Raw genomic sequence first — 24306 nt, forward strand, 5'->3', positions numbered from 1 at the left:
GATAGGTCATCAATATATAAGTTTGAGGAGTATATCGTGGCACAGCTGTGTTTGTGCTCACATAGGTTCCCAAACCAATAGAATAGTTAAATAAAATTTGGTACTCAACTCATATAAGTCTGTTGCAAAATAATTTATTGCAGTCCAAATATATAGATGTTTCGGTCATCAATGGACCTTCATCAGTCTGCCGACTTCTCTTGGTGTATCCGTATAGGTTATCAGTGCTAATGTTTGGCACTCCTGTGCAGGGTAAAGATGAGATATCCAGCCACAGCCGGAATGTGTAATCCTGAGTTTCAGGAAGGTAGTATGTACAATTAACATCCGGATCAGCTGGGTAAGAGATGTTGGGATATCGGTAGAAGTACAACTCTGGAAAAAATTTAAGAGACCACTTTCAAATATTCAGTTTATCTGATTTTTCTCTTTATATTTTTGAGTAAAATGTAAATTATTCTTTTAGTCTATAAACTTCTGACAATATGTCTCCGAATCTCCAAGCAATAAATTTTGTTTGTTTTTTTCTGAAAAGATGAAATGGTCAAAATTGCAAAAAAACCTAGTGTTTTCAGACCTCAAATAATGCAAAGAAAACAAGTTCATAATCATTTAGAAACAACAATACTAATGTTTTAACTCAGGAAGAGTTCAGAAATCAATATTTTGTGGAATAACCATGATTTTTAATCACAGCTTTCATGCGTCTTGGCTGCTTTCCACCAGTCTTTCACACTGCTTCTGGTGCACAAATGTAAGCAGTTCTTCTTTGTTTGATGGCTTGTGACTATCCATCATCCTCTTGATTACATTCCAGAGGTTTTCAATGGGGTTCTGGTCTGGAGAATGGGCTGCCCATGACAGGGTTTTGATGTGGTGGTGTCTTAATTTTTGCCACAGCTGTATGTCTGATCCCTGTAATAGTGGAGCAGGGAATGGAGTGATATCGGTGGTGAATGGTGGGTCCTGCATTGGACACGGACACCGCGTTGGACACGGACACTTGTGCCACCACCCACCACCGATATCACTCCATTTCCTGCTCTACTATTACAGTAATCAGATATAATTCTACCGATATCCCAACATCTCTTACCCGGCTGCTCCGGATGTTAATTGTACATAGTACCTTCCTGAAATACAGGATTACACATTCCAGCTGTGGCCAGATATGTTATCCTTTACCCTCCAATAATTAGCACTGATAACCTATACGGATACACCAAGAGCAGTCGGTATACTGATGAAGGTCCATTGACGACGGAAACGTCTATATATTTGGACTGCAATAATTAATTTTTCAACAGACTTACGAGTTGAGTGCCAAAATTTATTTAACCAATACATAAATTTGACAGCCCCTCTAAGTATGGTCTTATGTCAAACAAGAATAGGACGGTCATCAGCGCATGTAACTTAGGTGCATGAAAGAATGCAAGATGGACAGTACCATATAGATGACATTCCCTACATCATCCTCATTGTGCTGTCCATCTCTTACACACTGGTCCCTGGTATAGACTCTGCTCCCTTCACCCTGGTCTGCTAAACTCTCTTGTGCTTCACTTCAGGCTTTGTAAGTAGCCTGGTGCGCTCCCATGTGTTCATCTATCCAGGCCTATATTAGGCCTTCAATGACACACTTCGCTTGACAGTGCACCTCTACCTTCTCCATGCCTGTTTTCCAGTGTCCTTTCTGCCTCAAGTCTCCAGGACCTCTGCTACCAGTCTCCGGCCTCCAGGACTTCTGCTACCTGTTTGCAGTCTCAAGGACCTCTGCTACCAGTTTGCGGTATCCATAACCTCTGTTACCTGTCTTTGTTCTCCAGGACTTCTGCTACCTGTCTGTGGCCTCCAGGACTTCTGCTACCTGTCTGCAGTCTCCAGGACATTTGCTAGCAGTTTGTGGTAGCCATATCCTCTCCAGGACCTCTGCTACCAGTCTGTGACTTCCTGGACTTGTCCTACCTGTCTGTTGTCTCCAGGTTCTCTGTTACCTGTTCCAAGTCTCCAAGACTTCTGCTACCTATTTGTAGTCTCCAGGACCTCTGCTACTTGTTCCCAGTCATTTGTCTGTCTGTGGTCCCTAGGACCTATGCTACCTGTCTGCAATCTCAAGGACCTCTGCTACATCCTTCCTATCTGCCTACCGTATCCAGTACTTATGCTACCTGTTTCCCGCGAGCCTCACCTGCCTGCTACATCCACCTCATCAGCTGAGCTTAACACTATCCTGCACTCTTGCACACACCTCAGTTGCATCACATGAGCATTTCTAAGATGATTCCAACAAAATGAACAGGGCTGGGTCAAATGTGTATGCTCTGGCCTTGGAGTGTACACAAAAGTGTGAAGTAGATCATGTTGAGAATGTCATCCACATCATTCAAGGCCAAAAAATTCTTGAAGGTGGCAAGGATGTTCAGAATCTCCCCATCGAAACGCTTGATGGCAATTTACATATAGCGCAGGGCAAAAATAAAGTATGAAAAAAAGTAAAGTTAAAACACATTTTGGAAATGTTTTACAATCTCAACACAGCAAGAGCCATTTATGAAAGGAAAACGTAATGACCGACTTTAATGTGAGTAAGGTCAATGACCACCAGTCATGTGTACCATCTTGTCCCTTTCTTAGCACATAACGTCTTATTCAGCCTAGAAACTCACTGGTCAACTCGTAATATTCCCCTTTCCTCAGTTCTCTCGTTAGCTCTCTCGTTGGGTGCTTTCTGCTGGAATATTTTATTGAATTATTCATCCGCTCAATCCTGTGTTTTTGTCGGCATCGGATGCCGGGGAGTTGAAATAGGTGCCTGAAGGGTGTCCTTGGAAAAATGAAACATTTTGCCAATGACCCAGTCTTCAGGCACAATATCGAAAATAGCTTTTAAAGTGTTCGTTTGGTGGAGTGCGCGGCTACACAGGTGCTCTTCGGGCTCTCTGTGGAAATATGCGACATGCAGAATAGATGAAGGCTTAGAATAAAACCACGTGAATTTCACAGTGGGAGACAGGATGAATTGGATGCTTGTGAAATGGTATTTGCTAATCAACTCGCTTTCAGGCGAAGTATAAAAGGACAAGCACTGTTCATTAAAAGTCATTGATTGGAGGCGAATCTCACCTTTCCTAGAATTTTTTTTTTGTTTGGATTTGTTCTCTCATAGCAATGATGAGAAGATTTGCAAACATTTGAATTAATTTTCTGATTCGTTCAAAACAAAATGTAAAAATTGCAGCTACCGGCTTGGGTGGAAGAAACATAGATAAGTACTGGGACAAATTTAGGAAAGCTTTCTTCCTCTAATGGGTTTTTTTTCCGTGCAACATCAGCTAGATCAGAAAAAAGTTGTAAAAACATGATGCTCATCTCCTGGACCGACGCCACTCTTCCGTGCTCTGTGCTGCATCCTCCACTGGTGTGCTGCTGGGATCAATATCCGGAGGGACAGCATGCGAGCGCTGCAGACAATCAGAGGTCATGTGTCTTCTGCTCATTCCAGACCTTTGTAATGTGTGTCGCATGGTGCTTGCATGGATGTCCGTGATCTCACTATTGCAAAGTTTGTTACACCAGAACTGGGATGAGCCGACTTGTTGACCGATATTTTGCCTGGTTGTCCTCCTCTTGGCTGCTGAATGGATGGATGGACTTCATTTCGTATTCTTCCAACCGTCGTGGCCTTCACATGATGCAGTTTGGCAATTTTCTTTGCCGACAGACCGCGATCGATGAGCTGGATGATGCAGTTTCTCTTTTCTTGGGACCAAGATGATTGTCTATAAAATGATGGTAGTCTCAAGTTCAAAACAGTAGTGGTTGGGGAGATACAGAGCCGGAAAGTCAAAAGTTCAAAACTTTGTTATCCTTTTGCTCCTCAGTGCATGACTGATGCAGTTGATGAGCAGCAGTCACTGACTGGCTGCAGGACTAAAGAGATGGCCCCACCTGTTGATGATCCCAGCAGACCAGCAGATAATGCAGCACTGAGTTCAGAGGAGTGGTGCAGGTTGGTGAGATGAGTATCTTTTTTTTAAGAAACGTTCCCCCTTAGAACAACAGTCAGAGAACTCTGGCATAGACAAATAAGATACCATGATTTGCACTGAAAAGGGGCAACACCCCGAAACACGTGTCTGCAAATGGAGTTTCTGATTTAGCTTCTTATCCTAATTCATGTGGAAAGACTCGCTAAAAGGTAGTTATTGACTTTTATGATTGCTACATGCAATAGGTGGCTCCAGCGACAAAGTCCTCTTCCTTCTGAAGATATTATTCAAATATTTAATTTCCAAAAGGAGCGTTGCGTGGTCTATAAGTCTACTTACACCAACATGGCATGCTCTACAAGGAGAAACATTCCATCTTAGATCCCAGTCAGAGGTCTCTCTCACCTAGCCAAATCAGATCTCCAGCTTTGCACTGAGCAGAGGCAAGACTGCAAATATATCTTACCCTAAAAGATTTGATATTCACTTTTAGGAATGCTACAAATAATGAGAGGTACCAGAGATCAATTACCCTTCAGAGGATGTACCAGAAATCAAGTCTGAATAGCCTATTTGCATATTTCATGTCCCAGAGGAGCATTACATGAACTATAGGTCTCCTTACGCCAACTTGCCATTCTCCAGAAGGAGAAATATTTTCCCCTAAGAACTCAAGTTAGCTGCCTATCATACAGCCAAAGCATATTTCCTGCTCTGCACTGAAGAGGGGCAACATGTCGAAACACATTTCTGCCAATGGAGTTTCTGGTTGGACTTCTTATCCTAAGTCATGTGGCAAGGCTCATTAAAAGGGTCAATATTGACTTTTAGGTTTACTACATTCAATAGGTGGCACCAGAGATCAAGTCCTCTTCCTTCAGGCACTTTAAATTGTATAAGTTATCTGAAAGCACTTATAGATGTTTCATATTAAAATTAATAATTAGTACAAAAGTTTGGTAAGATTAAGAATAAGCTATTTACTAGTATAAAGCCTTTAGAAGTTCTGCACTGTTTTCTCTGTTTCTAAAACCACAACTCGTAGTCTTCGAAGTCTTCTCCCATATCAGCCCCACTGCTCCCATCCTGAAAACAGTCACTGGTAGCAATATCCATGACATGACCCGTTGAAGCGCTCGAGCAGCGCGAAACGGCCGTTGTCAGCCTTCCTTGCACTCCTTATGTCACTCCCCCGACTTGACATGTTCATGATATGTCAATAAATCAGTGAAACTTCCATCTCGATGAGTGCGACCTTTTCTCTTTGCATGGATTCCCAGGATTGACTGTTTCCAGGTCTGGCACCCGAGATTCCCAGCTGCTGGGCTTCTGCATGCCGTACATTATTTGAAGTTATACGGTAACAGCGGTGCCGTCCGCTTTTTATCTTGAGTTTTGTGATTTAATATCCATGACATGACCACATCCAGTAGAAATGTATTACGCGCATGCTAATTTTCTGCTGCGCAAGCACAAATGAAGGCTTGACGTCCTTCAACATTTATTTGATGTTCTGAACTAAGAAACTGGGACAGACTCAGCATGGTTCAGAAGGAGGTCCTCATCAACAGAGTCATGGTAAATAGCGTGAAGTCTCCATCAGTGACCATTTTCAGGACGGAAAGGGAGATTCGAGAGAATTGCTTCAAAAAGAGGCAGAACAATGAAGAACTTTGAAAAATTATATATTAAAAAAAAAATTGCTTATAATCTGACCAACCTCTTTAATTCTCAGGATTAAAATAATGCACACCCCATAATATATGAATCCTAAATGAAGAGTTATTAAGAATGAAAATTACTTTGAAAACGATGGTCCGTCAGTCTAATTTTCTGGTCTTGAAAACTATCTCTCCAAATTAGTGCTAAAAAGAGTAAATGTTTAATTAACCCTTGCACAGAAGTGGTCAGTCCTTCCTGTTCACATTTTGGGTGTTTTCTTTTGGTGATCCTCGGAGGCGGGATTTAAAATTTCTCTGTTTTATCAATTATTATGATGTTGGGTAGCAAATCTTCATAGACTTGGATCATTCCGGTCCTAGAGGAGTAGAAAAGAGATCTTAAAATGATAAATAATGTCATGATCCAGTTTGGATTATGACAGATAAATGCACTAGCAACCTTTTTTTTCTTTCAAGCCTTTGGCTTTAAGGTAGTTTTCCCCCGGTGGCCATTAGGGTCATTGCACTGTGGAGATTTCAGTTCTAGTTTTGCCCCCGGTGACCGGTAGGGTCATTGCTCTCTGGTTACTTTAGTTTAGTGCACGTGATTATCACTAACAGGTGTGATTACTCTGGTTTAACTATATAGGTGTGTCTTGTTCTCTCACTCACTGTTGGTGATATTGCTCATTTCCAACCAAGTCTGGTGGAGGAAGGAACTGCAGAGAGGAGTTCCTTGCAGCTCAGGCAGAGCTCTGGTGTAGTAGCTTCAGGTGGATTGCTGAATTCTGGTGGTGGACTCTGTTGCTGGGAGCAAGAGCAACAGAGGAAAGCTAAGTGGTGATACCCCTGTTTTGTAACTTTCCTTTTGTGTGTTTCAGTGCAGTGGTGGGATTAGTTCCTGCACCGTCCATTTCACTAGAAAGGGCTAGGTGCAGGGCGAGCTAGGGTTTTTAGGTTCCTGATCGGCGCCCGATGCGGAACCGGCCTAGGGATCGTTAGGAGTGTAGAGACACTGACTCAGGGGAGTGCAGGAGGTCTCCACGTCCCCGTTCCCTATCACAGGGCCCTCCATTGTATCAGTTTCCCTGGTGTTTCCCTTTATTATTTAAATGTATCCAGTTAAACGTGTAATTCTGAAATTCGCCTGCTGGAGGCGGTGTATCCGGCTACACGTTATATTATTTAAATTCGCCCTGCTGGAGGTGGTGTATCCAAGGTCACGTGTGCCATAGAAATTCGCCCTGCTGGAGGCGGTGTGTCCAGTCACACGTTGACCATCACAAATAATTGTGGGAAAATAATGGATGACGGGGTCTTGTATTAGTGTAAAGAATTTGTAGCTTGATTCTTACTTGACTCAGGTTCAGGGGCCACATTGTTGCGTCGGAAGAGGGGTCATGTTTAAGACTAATGCCTTTCTCCATTCTTCTCCCACTGCTTTCAGAAGCTGGTACCAGAAGATGCCCAAAGACACCCTGCCACATAAGAAGACACTAATTTTATTACTGATATTCAAAGTTTTGCACCTATTGCAGATTTTGCATTAGAACCCAGAAAGTTCATGTTAGTACAAGCCACTTATATTTCCAGTTTTCGCTATTTATTTATTTATTTATTTTCAATTTTCTAAATTCGGAACATATTCTTTCTTTTTTTTTGGTCTCTTTTTAAAAGAGTCAAGCCACAATCGGTCATAAGAACAGCAAAGAAAAGAACATGAAATAAACCACGCAACTATTTCATTGTGAAGTAATGTTTCGTACAGAACAATTTTGCTGGTAGGGGCACTTTGCAAATGATGCAGCTGATGCCTGACTCTTAAAATTTCATTTTTCAAACTTTTTAAAACCCTATTGCTTGTTTCCTGTGGGCTGAAACCAATTAGTTTTCAGTGGAACTGAGCACAAACTTATACAGGGAACAGACCACAGGCGTGACTGGAGATGGCACGCACTGTTCACAAATACATCCCTTTTATTTTCCTGAGCACCGTGTACTATAATTCGGATAATTGGAGTGGTAAGTGTCCCGCAAATAATATAATGATGGTGAATTGTGGATGGATTGTTGTATTGTATAAATGCAAAACAAAAAAATCAAAATGCACTTCATACCTCGAAACTTGAGTCTGACCTTTATGTTTCCATGTCATCAGTTTTGACAATGTAGCAGAGAAGAATGGCAAACTTTTGCTTTGTTTTTTTTCTTGTTTTTTTTATATTATTTTACTTGTAAGTTACTTTTTTTATTTAATAATAATAATAATATTAATTAGAGATGAGCAAATCGATTCAATGGAAATCAAATTTGTGTTGAGTTTTTAGGAATTTGAAGATGCTGGTGAATCGGAACAATATGCGATTTGCTTCTGTTATGTCCATTTTACACATTTTGGGAGATTGTACGAGCAAGAGACGGATCACACATGACCTCAGGAATGGCCATTCAGGCTTCTCTATAATTTCTTACAGCTATCACATGATATAGCACAGCCAATCAGGAGTGACTATCATAGCGTGTATAAAAGCCGAGGCAGGGAATACAGCAACCATTTTTTAGTACATTTTGTGGTTTGGAGTTGGTCTCACCATAGCTGGAGAACAGAAAAATTTGAGGCTCAGTGACTCAAAGCCCTTTGAACCTTGTGGGCCATTTTTATATAAAAGGTGTTGTAGAGCCAAATAGTTAAATATTTTGATTTTAATTAGCAGTGAAATAGTTTCAGCTCCAATACTAAGGTTTTGCAATGTATTTATCTCATTGGAGCTCTCTAATATCCCTATCTTTCTCCACTTATGAGCCACTTTTTCTCCATTCCCTGCCTCTAGAATTCATATTTCACTATGAAACTGCTAAAAATCAATTTTGATCACAACAAAATGCACTGCAAGCTCACTGAGGGATCAGATTACAGCAGCCTATTGAAGGAGAAGGGAAGAGAAGAGCAAAGCGAGAAGAATCACAAAGAGAAGCACAGACACACACAGACCTGTGCTATTGCCTTCTAGTCAGTGTTTTTTCTCACCCTAGTACTGGTTTTACAGCTTCTCTGCTCAGTGAAAACATGTGCTACTTAGATTCAGCAGAGCACAAATCCATCTGTCTGACCATGCTGCGTACGGGAAGTATCATATCAGCCAGTATCCACCCACTAGCTTAGAAAGAACTGAAAAGAAGAAATAAAGTTTGCAGAAGGTAAAACTGGTGAAAAATGCAGGACACAAGTTATATAATGCCCAGAAATAGTGTTATTCCTTGTGTACATGCATAGGACAGCTTAATCTGAAAAATCACATCAAATGACAGGTACACATTAACCACTGAGCCACCGTGTTGCCCCAGTCTTCTGCTTTGTACATTCATTTTTACAGTCTTTTTTAGACTATTGCATTTACCAGGATTAAATTATAAAATACCTGCAATACCTTCTTCACCAATCTCTCCTGAACCCCAGTCAATCACCCCTGTATCTGTTTCCTATCAATGCTTTATCTGTCCTTTTAGATCTGACCATTTGTTTTTGTTTTTTTTTCTCTGAGATCTAATTAATGGTCTCCTGTGTCTGACCAGTCTCCCTACTGCTCCTCCCTCCTTCTGATCACACCTGACTTGTTTGATGTGCAATTGACTTCTTATAAATTCAGACTCTAAGGTCTGTCTGACCTCTGTCTGTCTTTCCAAGGGTGTCGTCTAAGGATAATATCTGAAACAATGCCTGAAATGAGCCTGAAGTGACCAGAAGGTACGACTAAACACTGCATTTAAATGTACTAAATTTCTTTTGCCTTCAAAATTACTCTTACCATGATGACATACGCTGTATGTTTTGGCTCCTTTAATCCTCACTGTCCTTCGCTATCCACAAACCCCAGCACCCGCTAACCAAATAGTAATCTCTCCTTCCCTCTTGCCTCCCCACCTGACCTCCTCAGCTGACCTGCTCCTCAACCTCAGAGCTCTCCTAATAAAATACAAAACAAGCCACCCACCCTCCTTCTCCCACATGCTCTCTCTCTCTCTGCTTCTCCTCACTGCTGGCGACATATCTCCCAGCCCTGGACCCCCACAGCTCATACCTCCCATTATTACCCCCTTCTATCCTTCCCAAACCAACACAAACACCAGAAATCTTTCCCACCTCAAATCCGTGCCCCTGACAACCACCACCCTGCTCCCACTTTCTGGATCACTCTGGAATGCCCACTCCGTCTGCAATAAACTCCATGTGATTCATGACCTCTTTACCTCTCGTAACTTTTCCTTCCTTGGCCTCACCGAAACATGGCTGACACCCTCCAACACCGCCTCCGCTGCTGCGCTATGTTACGGCGGCCTCCACTATATCCACACTAATCGCCCTGGCAACAGACATGGCGGAGGAGTGGGCCTTCTCCTTTCTTCCAACTGCACTTTCAGCCCAATCCCACCTCTTCCCTCCCTTGTCCTCCCCTCTTTTGAAGTCCACTCCATCCGCATCTATTCTCCCTTCAATCTCCAAGTGGCAGTCATATACCGACCTCCAGGCCCGACCACTTCCTTTATTGACCAATTCTCTACCTGGCTCCTTCACTTTCTCTCTGCTGACATTCCCACCATCATCATGGGTGACTTCAACATCCCCATTGACACCCACCAGTCGGCAGCCTCTAAACTCCTGTCCCTTACTTCATCCTTTGGACTTACTCAGTGGTCCTCCTCAGCCACCCACACAGATGGACATACATTAGACCTGGTCTTCACCCGCCTCTGCTCTCTTTCTAACTTCACCACCTCCCCTCTCCCTTTATCTGACCACCATCTACTCACTTTCTCATCCCTGTCCTCCTCGCCTGTCACCTACGTCCAGCAGCATGCGCACCCCAGCAGAAACCTTGCACATCTAGACACTCACACACTCTCTGACTCTATTCTACCACTGTCCTCCATAGCTTCACGCCACGACACTGACACTGCCACTAGTTTCTACAATGCCACTCTTGCATCAGCGATCGACTCAGTCGCCCCTGTCATGCATAACAGAGTGCGACGAACCAATAGACAACCCTGGCACAATAACACCACGGAAAAGCTTCGGCAAGCATCCAGAATTGCAGAACGGCGCTGGAAGAAAACACATTTGCAAGACGACTTCACTGCACTCAAACAAGCAACACTTGCATTCAAATCAGCTCTGACCTCTGCTAAACAGGCCTTCTTTACATCCCTTGTATCCTCCTTATCCCACAACCCCAAACAGTTGTTCAATACTTTTAACTCCCTCCTCCGCCCACCACTGCCACCTCCGACTTCCCTAATCTCTGCCGAGGACTTTGCCGCACACTTCCAAACCAAGATAGACCAAACACGGCAAGTCTTTATTGCCCAACCACCTCAACCCCTTTGTATACCAGACCAATGCCCAAACCCCATAACCTCTCTCTCCAACATCACTGAAGAGGAGCTTAATCACCTCTTCTCCAAATCGCACCTCACAACCTGTGCACTTAACCCCATCCCATCCCACCTCCTCCTCAACCTCACCACCACACTTATTCCATCCCTAACCCACCTCTTCAACTTATCACAAGTGTTGAGCATTCCGATACCGCAAGTATCGGGTATCGGCCGATACTTGCTGTATCGGAATTCCGATACCGACTTCCGATATTTTTTCAATATCGGAAGTCGGCATCGGAATCGGAAGTTCAAAGTTGATTGACAGCCTGACGTCATCATGATGCGCGGTGTGTGCGCATCATGATGCGCCGTCATTTCGGGCCTTCCGGGGGTCTCTGCCGGCATGCCGGGGGGCTGTGTGGACTGCCCGGGGTCTGTACCGGCCTGCCGGGGGGCTGTGCCGGCCTGCCGGGGGGCTGTGCACCCTGTGGGGGTCTGTACCGGCCTGCTGGGGGGCTGTGCCGGCCTGCCGGTGGTCTGTGCACCCTGTGGGGGTCTGTACCGGCCTGCCGGGGGGCTGTGCCGGCCTGCCGGGGGGCTGTGCTGATGTCCGGGGGTCTGTGCAAGCATCGTCCGATGGGACTACAAGTCCCATCTGGCGATGCCTGCTACCATGACAGTGATTGACACATTAGCCAATGATGGGACAGTAGTAGTCCCATCATCCGGCTAATGTATTAAATGTTAAAAAAAAAAAAAAAAAAAAATACTACATACATACTACATGCATGCTACATACATACTACATGCTACATACATACTACATACATACCACATACATACTACATACATACTACATACATACCACATACATACCACATATATACCACATACATACTACATACATACTACATACATAACACATATATACTACATGCATGCTACATACATACTACATGCTACATATATACTACATACATACTACATACATACATACTACATATATACTACATGCATGCTACATACATACTACATGCTACATACATACTACATATATACTACATACATACTACATACATACTACATGCATGCTACATACATACTACATGCATGCTACATACATACTACATACATACTACATGCATGCTACATACATACTACATGCTACATACATACTACATATATACTACATGCATGCTACATACATACTACATGCTACATACATACTACATATATACTACATGCATGCTACATACATACTACATGCTACATACATACTACATATATACTACATGCATGCTACATACATACTACATGCTACATACATACTACATATATACTACATGCATGCTACATACATACTACATGCTACATACATACTACATATATACTACATACATACTACATACATACTACATGCTACATACATATCACATACATACTACATACATACTACATGCTACATACATACTACATATATACTACATGCATGCTACATACATACTACATACATACTACATGCTACATACATACCACATATATACTACATACATACTACATACAATACATTCATACAATACATACATAGACATACAGTACATATAACATAGAGTAACATACTTACCAATACTTGTCACATTGTTCCCCGAAGCCATTGTCTTTTACGGAATAAATATTAACATAACAAACCACAAAAATACTCACCCACGATCCGAAGCAGTCCACGAGTGTGTCCCACGACGATCTTGGGTAGAGAACTGCAGCATCAGCTGTTGCTGCCGTTCTCTACGGGCTGCAGGAATCCAATGACGGAAGGTAGGTATCCTTCCGCACTGTATTCCTCCGCCACTTAAAAAAAAAAAGTCCCTAGTCTCACTTTATGCCATTGCTGTGTGGGAAATTCCCACGCAGCAATGGCATAAAGTGAGACTAGGGACTTTTTTTTTTTTAAGTGGCGGAGGAATACAGTGCGGAAGGATACCTACCTTCCGTCATTGGATTCCTGCAGCCCGTAGAGAACGGCAGCAACAGCTGATGCTGCAGTTCTCTACCCAAGATCGTCGTGGGACACACTCGTGGACTGCTTCGGATCGTGGGTGAGTATTTTTGTGGTTTGTTATGTTAATATTTATTCCGTAAAAGACAATGGCTTCGGGGAACAATGTGACAAGTATTGGTAAGTATGTTACTCTATGTTATATGTACTGTATGTCTATGTATGTATTGTATGAATGTATTGTATGTAGTATGTATGTAGTATATATGTGGTATGTATGTAGCATGTAGTATGTATGTAGTATGTATGTAGCATGCATGTAGTATATATGTAGTATGTATGTAGCATGTAGTATGTATGTAGTATGTATGTGGTATGTATGTAGCATGTAGTATGTATGTAGTATGTATGTAGCATGCATGTAGTATATATGTAGTATATATGTAGCATGTAGTATGTATGTAGTATGTATGTAGCATGCATGTAGTATATATGTAGTATATATGTAGCATGTAGTATGTATGTAGTATGTATGTGGTATGTATGTAGCATGTAGTATGTATGTAGCATGTATGTAGTATGTATGTAGTATGTATGTAGTATATATGTAGTATGTATGTAGCATGTAGTATGTATGTAGTATGTATGTAGTATATATGTAGTATGTATGTAGCATGTAGTATATATGTAGTATATATGTAGCATGTAGTATGTATGTAGTATGTATGTGGTATGTATGTAGCATGTAGTATGTATGTAGCATGCAGTATGTATGTAGTATATATGTAGTATGTATGTAGCATGTAGTATATATGTAGTATGTATGTTGCATGTAGTATATATGTAGTATGCATGTTGCATGCATGTAGTATATATGTAGTATGTATGTTGCATGTAGTATATATGTAGTATGAATGTAGCATGTATGTAGTATGTAGTATGAATGTAGCATGTATGTAGTATGCATGTTGTATGTATGTAGCATGTATGTAGCATGTAATTTTTTTTTTTTTTTTTTACATTCAACACATTAGCCGGATGATGGGACTACTACTGTCCCATCATTGGCTAATGTGTCAATCACTGTCATGGTAGCAGGCATCGCCCGATGGGACTTGTAGTCCCATCGGACGATGCCTGCACAGCCCCCCGGAGCCTGCACAGCCCCCCGGCAGGCCGGCACAGCCCCCCGGCAGGCCGGCACAGCCCCCCGGAGCCTGCACAGCCCCCCGGCAGGCCGGCACAGCCCCCCGGCAGGCCGGCACAGCCCACCGGAGCCTGCACAGCCCCCCGGCAGGCCGGCACAGATCACCGGAGCCTGCACAGACCCCCTGGCAGGCCGGCACAGCCCCCCGAAAGGCCCGTACAGACCCCAGAGAGGCTGTACAAGGGAAAAACAGGATTTTTCTTATTCCGATACCGGAAGTCCCATAGACTTGAATGGGACTTCCGGTATCGGAATCGGCGATACCGATACTTTTTTTTAAGATCGGCCGATCCATTCCGATCCGATACTTTGAAGTATCGGACGGTATCGCTCAACTCTACTTATCACTAACTCCTGGTACCTTCCCTTCTGCTTTCAAACATGCCACAATCACACCTATCCTTAAAAAGCCAACCCTCGATCCAACAGCCATGTCCAGCTATCGCCCAATATCACTGCTCCCATTCGCTTCTAAACTCCTGGAGCAGCATGTCCACACTGAACTTTCCTCCCACCTCTCATCTAACTTGAGCTTTGACAATCTACAATCTGGCTTCCGCCCCCATCATTCCACTGAGACAGCCCTGACCAAAATTACCAACGACCTACATACAGCCAAAGCTATCGGACAATACTGTATACTCCTGCTTCTAGACCAGTCCTTTGCTTTCGACACAGTTGACTACTGCCTCCTACTACAGATCCTCTCCTCCTTTGGCATCAAAGACCTCGCCCTATCCTGGATCTCCTCATACCTTTCCAACCGCACATTCAGCATCTCCCACTCCGACACTAACTCCTCATCCCACCCTCACTCTGTTGGAGTCCCCCAAGGCTCTGTTCTAGGACCCCCACTCTTCTCAATCTACACACTTGGTCTGGGGCAACTCATAAAGCCCCACGGATTCCAGTACCACCTTTATGCCGATGATACTCAGATCTACCTCTCTGGCCCAGACATCACCTCTCTGCTCTCCAGAATCCCAGAGTGTCTATCAGCCATATCCTCCTTCTTCTCCTCTCGCTTCCTCAAACTCAATGTGGACAAATCTGAACTGATCATCTTTTCCCCATCTCACAGATCTTCCTTACCCGACCTTTCTATAACAATTGACAACATCACGCTTTCCCCCGTACCGGAGGTCCGCTGCCTCGGAGTAACCCTTGACTCTGCCCTGTCCTTCAAACCGCACATCCAAGGTCTCTCCACCTACTGTCGCCTCCAGCTCAAAAATATTTTCAGAATCCGTTCCTTCCTCAACCCTCAATCTACTAAAATGCTTGTGCATGCCCTCATCATCTCCTGCCTCGACTATTGAAACATCCTTTTCTGTGGCCTCCCTGCTAACACCCTTGCACCTCTCCAGTCCATTCTCAACTCTGCCGCCCGACTAATTCATCTTTCTCCTCGCTACTCCTCCACTTCTCCCCTCTGCAAATCTCTTCACTGGCTCCCATTCCCTCAGTGTATCCAGTTCAAATTACTAATACTGACCTACAAGGCTAGCTACAACCTGTCTCCTCCATACATCTCTCAACTAATCTCCAGATACCTTCTGTTATGAATGAGTCACCGTAGGAGCAAAAACAGAAATACTAGCTAAGATCAGAAAACCAGAGAAGTTGGCAGCTATCGGATTGCAGACCCCTGAACCTAACAACAACAACTAGCAGTAGCTGTGGGGGGTTCCTACGGTGCCCTAGACCCCTCGATCATAGCTGGAGAACTACATAGTCTAAAGTCAGAAAGGGAAATCTAAACTGCCCCAGAACAGACCCCAAAGCAATAGGCAGCCCCCAACATATAATGACGGTGAAGCAAGATGAAAAAACACTCACACAGATAGAAAGATAGGCTAAGCAAATGATGGGGCCCAAGCTAACTAAATAGGACAGAATAGAAAAGCTACTGTCTGCAATCCGCCAAAACCCTCTCAAAACAAGAGCCAACAGACTGATAGGGAAAAAAGCCCTGAAGACGCTAGGCTTCAAAAAGACTATATCAGTACTCAGGTATTTTCTGAAGACAGAGCAAAAAGGAATTCAGCTCACCCAGCAGGGAAAGGCAGAAATCCAGAAAAACAAGGCAAAACAAAACCAAAACACAAATGCAAAAAGTAGAGCAGAAAACTTAGCTTTTGAGGAGCAGGAATCAGACTGGTCTCCAAGAATCCCTCAAAGTACCGCTACCGCCTCACCATCACTGGAACTGCTGTAACCCCCAACCTACTGTCTCCTTCCCCACCATCCTGTAGCATGTAAGCCCGAAAGGGCAGCGTCCTCTCTCCCCTTGATATCAGTCTGTGATTTTTAGTTTGTTTGCTGTAAGTGATATCTGTAATCTGTATGTAACCCCTTCTCATATACAGCACCATGGAACCAATGGTGCTATATAAATAAATAATAATAATAATAATAAAAATCCACAACTCTCACCTACGTTTTCCCTCAGACTGCCACACTGGCTCTGTTCACACAGTACCGTACAGATCTATAAATATAAAGCTGAGTGTATGTATGTGTGTGTGTATGTATCAAGCCATGCACACTCCACATAGCCAAAGGGAAATAGCCCCTGGTCCACCTGACACCAGTTGTGACACACAGCTTGGTCTCACCTACACTGCACACACAGCCCTGCTGCAGGGACCCTCTGATCCCATGTATATGTGGTTATTATACTTCCCCCACTGATGTGATATAAGGCCCTGCTCTGTGTCACGAGCTGACACTTCGACTCCAGCACCAGCACAGCCCTGCATCTGACTCCTCCTCCCAAGCACGTGGCTGGTCACATAGCCGTGACATCATCACAGGTCCTTTAGCTGCCCAGGATCTCGCATCTACTGAGAGTTCAGCCAGGGAAGAGGGGAACCCTCTCTGGAGTTTCACTCTGTCTGAGCTGCTCTCCGCTGCCAATGTGCTGATTGGGACATAAAGCCCAGAAACTCTCCGAACCCAGGATTGGATCTGTGGCCCAGCTGATGGCCTGGCAGGAAGGAGGAAAAAAGAAACCCACAACAAACAGGCGGAGCCCTCGCTGCCAGTCTGTGCTGGAAAAGAGCAGCGACATGAGCACCATCATCATGTACGTCAGCAGGAAGAGGCGCAAACCCGTGCAGAAGGAGTACACCACATCTGTCCACCACTACGGGCCCCCACACGCCTAATAGGGGTTAACAGGAACTACCTGTGAGCGGCAGAGGGCCACTGCTGGCATGGAGGGTACAGGGCAGTGTCGGCATGGAGGGGACGGGGCAGTGTCGGCATGTACGGGACAGGCAGTGTTGACATGGAGGGGACAGGACAGTGCTGGCATGGAGGGGACGGGGCAGTGTTGGGAGGGAACGGAGCAGTGTTGGCATGGAGGGGACGGGGCAGTGTCGGCATGGAGGGGACGGGGCAGTGTCGGCATGGAGGGGACGGGGCAGTGTCGGCATGGAGGGAACGGGACAGTGTCGGCATGGAGGGGACGGGGCAGTGTCGGCATGGAGGGGACGGGGCAGTGTCGGCATGAAGGGGACAGGGCAGTGCTGGCATGGAGAGGATGGAGCAGTGCTGGCATGGAGGGGACAGGGCAGTGCTGGCATGGAGGGAACAGGGCAGCGCTGTCTGCCCGGTGACACTGCCTGCCACTGTGTGTATGTAAAAGCTGTGCTGCAGAAAAATGCTGTGTATAAAGGAGGAGTGTGAGGTGCAGGAGGATGCTGTGTAAAAAGAAGGAGCATGAGGTGCAGGAAGAATAAGGCCCCTTAACTGCCACTGTAATTTGTTATGAGACTATGGAAAACAGTCTTAGGAGCACAGGAAAGAGACTCAGACGAGAGATGGGGTTAATCCACAATGCGTTTCGACGGAGGATCCGTCTTCATCAGGTGATTTGTGGTTATTTGTTATAACTAACCAAAGTTAGTTCCTATGCACGCGCAATGCCGGGCTCTTCAGCTAGTGCTTAATATAGTTTCCAGACCACATTGTGAAATTATGTCAATCGTCACCAATTGCCTATTGTGTTCATTTTTGTTTTTAATTGGGGTCTAGGGTCCTCTTAGATATAGGATCGTCTATGTCTTTTGATAGGGGTTCCTTTAGGACATTGGGTAGGAGGGTTCCCCAAGTGGCTGCAGGGAATATAGGGCTCCCAGGGTCAGCCATCATGGAGCGCCATCATGGAGCGGGGGATTCAAAACGTTCCCCCCTAGGGTGCCAACCTCCACAGCCAGGAAGGCGACAGCCTAGTTGACGTAAGAGGGACTTCTAGCTTACCCATTTTTAATTGATGATTTTGGAACACGGTTTGTTTTTGTTTGTGCACGTTTTTTTGGTGTGAACCATTGCATATGGTTTTTTTAATCAATAAAGACAATTTGTAGGGATATATATGATTTAACCGTTGGATACCCTATTTGGATCAATTTTTGATCATTTAGATGGTAACTTTATCGCATATACGACAATTGAATACTTGGAGTCAGTCTTGAACTGGCCCACAGGCGAACAGGAGAATCCTCCAGTGGGCTGCTGTGCAATAGTGGACCACCATCCTCTTACATGAGCAGTACTTGGCACTATATACTTGAATTATTGTGTACAGTGTAGGGATTCGCTCTAGTAGGTAATGGCAGGGCTGCAGTAACAAGGCAACACACAGCCTTAAAGTCCAATTTCAGTGGTTTTAATGTCACTTTGCAAACAGCAGGTTAACAGAAAATAAGGGAAAAACGTAAATGTACTCCAGCTTGGAGAACCACTGGTCCCAGACTCACTCCTTGCACGGGACAGGCTTAACTAAGTGGCTGCCAGGTCCTGCGGCATCCGCCAGGTGTCATTCCCAGGGTTGTTTGGAGTCTTGCTGCTATAGCTCTGCAGCACGTGTAGTCCAGCAAACAGATTCAGGCTAACTCCAGCCAAGTTCCTGTATCTTCCACACACACTCACCATGTGCAAAATACCAACCTCCATTACATAGCCCATAACCCCTCCCACCGGTGAGGTAGACATCACATGGGCTGATCAAATGACCCTGACATCATCGCAGGTCCTGTCTTTAGGGAAAAAAACGGCCAAACAATAATCTGCTGGGAGAAATGTATCACCCATCCAGTAAAACACCCTTTACTGTACCACATACCTCCCTCCTATGTTCTACCCTAAGGGGGTGGGCACATGACATACAGTGAACTCTGGACAGGGCATCTTAATTCCCCTGTAGTCTGCCTGCCTAATGTTCTACTGAAAATTTAAAATTTTGCAGTGACAGGAACCACCTGGTGACTCGGGCATTCCTCTCCTTAGCTTGACTCATCCACGTAAGAGGGGAATGATCTGTCACCAACCGAAATGTTCTCCCCAGCAAATAGTAGCGCAATGACTCCAGTGCCCACTTGATGGCCAGGCACTCTCTCTCCACAATACTGTACCTGGTTTCAGCTGGGGTAAGCTTCCGGCTTAGGAAACTAACGGGATGCTCTTCCCCTTTAACCTCCTGAGACAGCACAGCACCGAGCCCTATCTCAGAGGCATCAGTCTGCACAACGAACTCTCTTTTGAAATTTGGAGTGATCAGGACTGGTGTACCACACAGTACCTCTTTTAACTTTGTAAAGGCCTCCTCTAACTGATCATTCCAGTGGACCATCACAGATTTCCTTCCTTTTAAGCAGGTCTGTTAAAGGCGCGGACAGGGTTGCAAAGTTGGGAATGAACCGCCTGTAATATCCCAACAAACCTAAAAAAGCTTTTACCTGTTTTGTTGTGAGAAGGCAGGGCCATTTCTGAATTGCCTCCACTTTGTTTACTTGAGGCTTGAGAACTCCTCTCCCAATGACATAACCAAGTACTGAGCTTCCTCCAACCCTATGGAACACCTCTTTGGGTTGGCATTTAGCCCTGCTTGTCGCAGAGAGTCTATCGCTGCCTGTAGTTTTGCTGTGACTTTCCCAGTCGGTGCTGTACACAATAATATCGTCTAGCTAGGCTGAGGCAGAGCGGCGATGGGGACAGAGAACAATATCCATTAATCGCTGGAAAGTTGCTGGCGCGCCATGCAACCCAAAGGGTAGCACCTTATACTGGAACAGCCCCTCGGGTGTTACAAAAGCCGTTTTTTCCTTTGCCGCCTCTGTTAGGGGAACCTGCCAATAACCTTTTGTGAGGTCCAGAGTTGTACAATACCGTGTCTGAGCAAATCGTTCTATCAACTCGTCAACCCGGGGCATGGGGTAGGCGTCAAACTTTGAAATGTCATTAAGCTTTCTAAAATCATTACAGAATCTTAGAGACCCATCAGGCTTGGGTATTAGGACTATTGGGCTGGCCCACTCACTTTGGGACTCTTCTATGACCCCTAACTGTAGCATAGTTTTCACCTCTTCCGAGATGGCTTGTCGCCGAGCCTCAGGCACCCGATATGGCTTTAGTCGGACTTTGGCCTGTGGCTCCGTGACAATGTCATGTTGGATTAGGGAGGTGCATCCGGGGAGCTCCGAAAAAACATCTGTGTTTTGGCTAATTAACTCCCGGACCTCCTGAACCTGTCTAGGAGACAAAGTGTCTGCAATTTTGACTGCGGGTTGGAGCCTTCTCCATCTGAAACACAAGCAGCAGACTATCCCCACCAAGGTTTTCTCTATCTTTCCATGATTTAAGCAAATTGGTAAACCTGTTCTGGCTTTCTCCGACCTGGTTGGTGTACCTTGTAGTCTACTGGCCCCACCTTTTCCATGATCTCGTGGGGTCCCTGCCACCTTGCAAGGAATTTGCTATCTACGGTAGGCACAAGTACCAACACCCGATCCACAGGGCTAAAGGTTCTTACTCGAGCCTCCCAGTTATAGACCCGACTCTGTGACTGTTGTGCTGTCTCCATATGTTCCCGGACTAAGGGTAGGACTGTCTCCATTCTTTCTTGCATTTTTGCAACATGTTCTATCACAGTTTTGTGGGGGGTAGGTTGGTTATCCCAGGCCTCTTTGGCTATATCGAGTAAGCCCCGTGGATGTCTGCCGTACAATAGTTCAAAGGGCGAGAACCCCGTAGATGCCTGAGGCACCTCCCGCACTGCAAACAACAAATATGGCAATAAGAGATTTCAGTCCTTCCCATCTTTGGAAACTGCCTTTTTTAACATGCTTTTCAGCATCTTATTTAACCTTTCTTCCAGACTGTCTGTTTGGGGATGATAGACCAATGTGCCCAACTGCTTAACGTTTAGTAACCGGCAGAGTTCCTTCATAATTTTTGACATAAAGGGGGTTCCCTGGTCTGTTAAAATCTCTTGAGGAATTCCCACCCGTGAAAACATGCCCATAAGTTCCTTTGCTATTAGCTTAGCTAATGTGTGGCGCAGAGGAATGGCCTCAGGATATCAGGTAGCATAATCTAGAACTACCAGGATTTGTTGGTGTCCCCTTGCTGATTTATTGAGAGGCCCCACCAGATCCATTGCCACTCTCTCGAAGGGTACCTCTATAATTGGCAAAGGCACCAAAGGACTCCGAAAGTGAGGCTGGGGACTGGTTACCTGGCACACTGGACAGGAACTACAGTACCGTTTAACTTCTTCATGGACCCCTAGCCAGTAGAACCGCTGCAGAATTCGGTCTAGGGTTTTCTTTTGGCCCAAATGCCCACCAAGTACATGCGCATGCACTAAGTCCATTACCAGCCTACGATATGTCTGAGGTACGAGTAACTGTTCTACCAGTTCCCCACGTATTTTTTCCACTCGGTACAACAAATCTTGGTGTAGCTCAAAGCGTGGCAACACTGTAGCTGCCCCAGGTTGTTGAGGTTCCCCATTGACAAACAGTACATTTTCTCTGGCCCGGGCCAAAGTAGGGTGTCGGAGTTGTGCCATACCAAAATTGTCACCTGACACATTCAAGTCTAACAACTCGGGTCCCGGCGGCAAGTCTTCCACCTCTCTAACCAATACTTCTATGGGAGAACTCTTCCCCTCATCCACCGAAGGGAAGGTTACCCCTACCACCAGCACTTCTTCCTCCAGGCCACCAGGTTCATGCCCTACTTCTGGAGAATGTAACCTGGTTGCCTCTGGTGCCGGCAGTTGCTCCGTGGGTGAGACAACAGATGGCCACAGCATAGAAAATAAAGGAAAGTCTCTTCCAATTATCACCTCATAATGCAAATTAGTCACAACCCCCACCTTGTGGCACTGCCTCCCCGCTGGCGTGCTGATTGCCACAAGTGAGGTGGGATAGTCTTTTAAGTCCCCATATATACACAACACCCCAAGTTTCCGACCCGTATACTTGCTGGTTTGTATCCAGCTGGCTCGTACCAGGGCACAAGACTCCCTGTGTCCAATAGGGCTACAGCCGGGGTGCCCTCCACTTCAACCTGACACAAGTGTTCCATATTGGGACCTTTCGGGGTGCCCATTGCACACATCGGTTCGGCATAGTAAGATTGGCTGTACCCAAAGTTGGTGTCCATGGGCTCAGCCAGGTGGAGGCAATCAGCTCTCATATGCCCTGGTTCCTGGCACCTCCAGCAGATTATGGGGCTCCTTACTTCCCCAGATAAGTCCTGAGCGGCCTTCCTGGGCTCTGCTCGCCGAAGCAGGGGGGGAGACTTAGGGAACCTTCCTGGTACCTTCCGGGGAGTCCCTCCCTGTAGCTCTTTGGTAGCCCCATACCTTTCTATGAGGTCTATCATTTGCATGGCATTAGTAGAGGATGCCTGTCTGACCCATGTCTGGAGGGAGTGGGGCAAAGCCCTCCAAAACTTATCAGTCACTATGCGGTCCAGCATGGCCGTGGGGTACAACACCTCAGGCTGTAACCACTTTCGTGATAGGTGCAACAGGTCATAATACTGTGACTGAGCCGGCTTGGAGTGGGTAAACTCCCACTGGTGTACCCGCTGGGCCCAAACTAACACATTTACCCCCAAGACGTGCCAGTATCTCACCCTTGACGACTGTGTAGTCCGCCCTTTGCTCCGTGGGTAGGTCCTGATATGTTTTCAAAGGTCCTGGGGCCAGAAACGGAGCAATGATTCCTGCTCACTGGTCCTGGGGTAGCTTCTCTCTCTCAGCGACTCCTTTGAACATCTCCAGATATGCCTCCACATCGTCCGATTTCTCCATTTTGGGAACCGCTGTACGAACTGCTTTCCGGACATCATGGATTCCCCGGTTAGTTCCTTTTGTCTGCGCTGTCGTGATATGCTGTATCAACAGCTGATTGGTTTCCTGCTGCTGCTGCATAGCCTGCTGTCACATGGCCTCCTGCTGCTGCATAGCCTGCTGCTGCATAGCCTGCTGTCGCATGGCCTCCTGCTGCTACTGTGTAGCCTGCTGCTGCATAGCCTGCTGCTGCTGTCGCATGGCCTCTGAGCGTTTTGACCGTGGCCTCCATTTCTGGAAAGTTCCCTGCCTGGGTCTGTGCCACTTGTTTCACCCAGGACAAAGGCTGGGGTACAGATCAAAAATAAGGAAAAACAGCCTGGCCTCACTGCGTTTGCCCGCATTCTCCACAAATTGTAGGCATTCGCTCTGGTAGGTAATGGCAGGGCTGCAGTAACGAGGCAACACACAGGCTTAAAGTCCAATTTCAGTGGTTTTAATGTCACTTTGCAAACAGCAGGTTAGCAGAAAATAAGGGAAAAACATAAATGTACTCCAGCTTGGAGAAACACTGGTCCCAGACTCACCCCTTGCACGGGACGGGCTTAACTAAGCGGCTGCCAGGTCCTGCGGCATGCGCCAGGTGCCATTCCCAGGGTTGTTGAGAGTCTTGCTGCTATAGTCCTGCAGCACGGGGATCCTGTATACAAGTTCAGGCTGAGTCCAGCCAAGATCCTGTATCTTCCACACACACTCACCATGTGCCAAACACCAACCTCCATTACATAGCCCATAACCCCTCCTACCGGTGAGGTAGACATCACATGGGCTGATCACGTGACCATGACATCATCGCAGGTCCTGTCTTTAGGGAAAAACCCAGCCAAACAATAATCTGCTGGGAGAAATGTATCTCCCATCCAGTAAAACACCCTTTACTGTCCACAACAGTCACAGGCGGCATCTTACATTTGTGATTG

The sequence above is a fragment of the Dendrobates tinctorius genome, unplaced genomic scaffold, assembly GCF_039654945.1.
Source record: "Dendrobates tinctorius isolate UK_male_01 unplaced genomic scaffold, ASM3965494v1 ptg000059l, whole genome shotgun sequence".
Classification (NCBI taxonomy): Eukaryota; Metazoa; Chordata; class Amphibia; order Anura; family Dendrobatidae; genus Dendrobates; species Dendrobates tinctorius.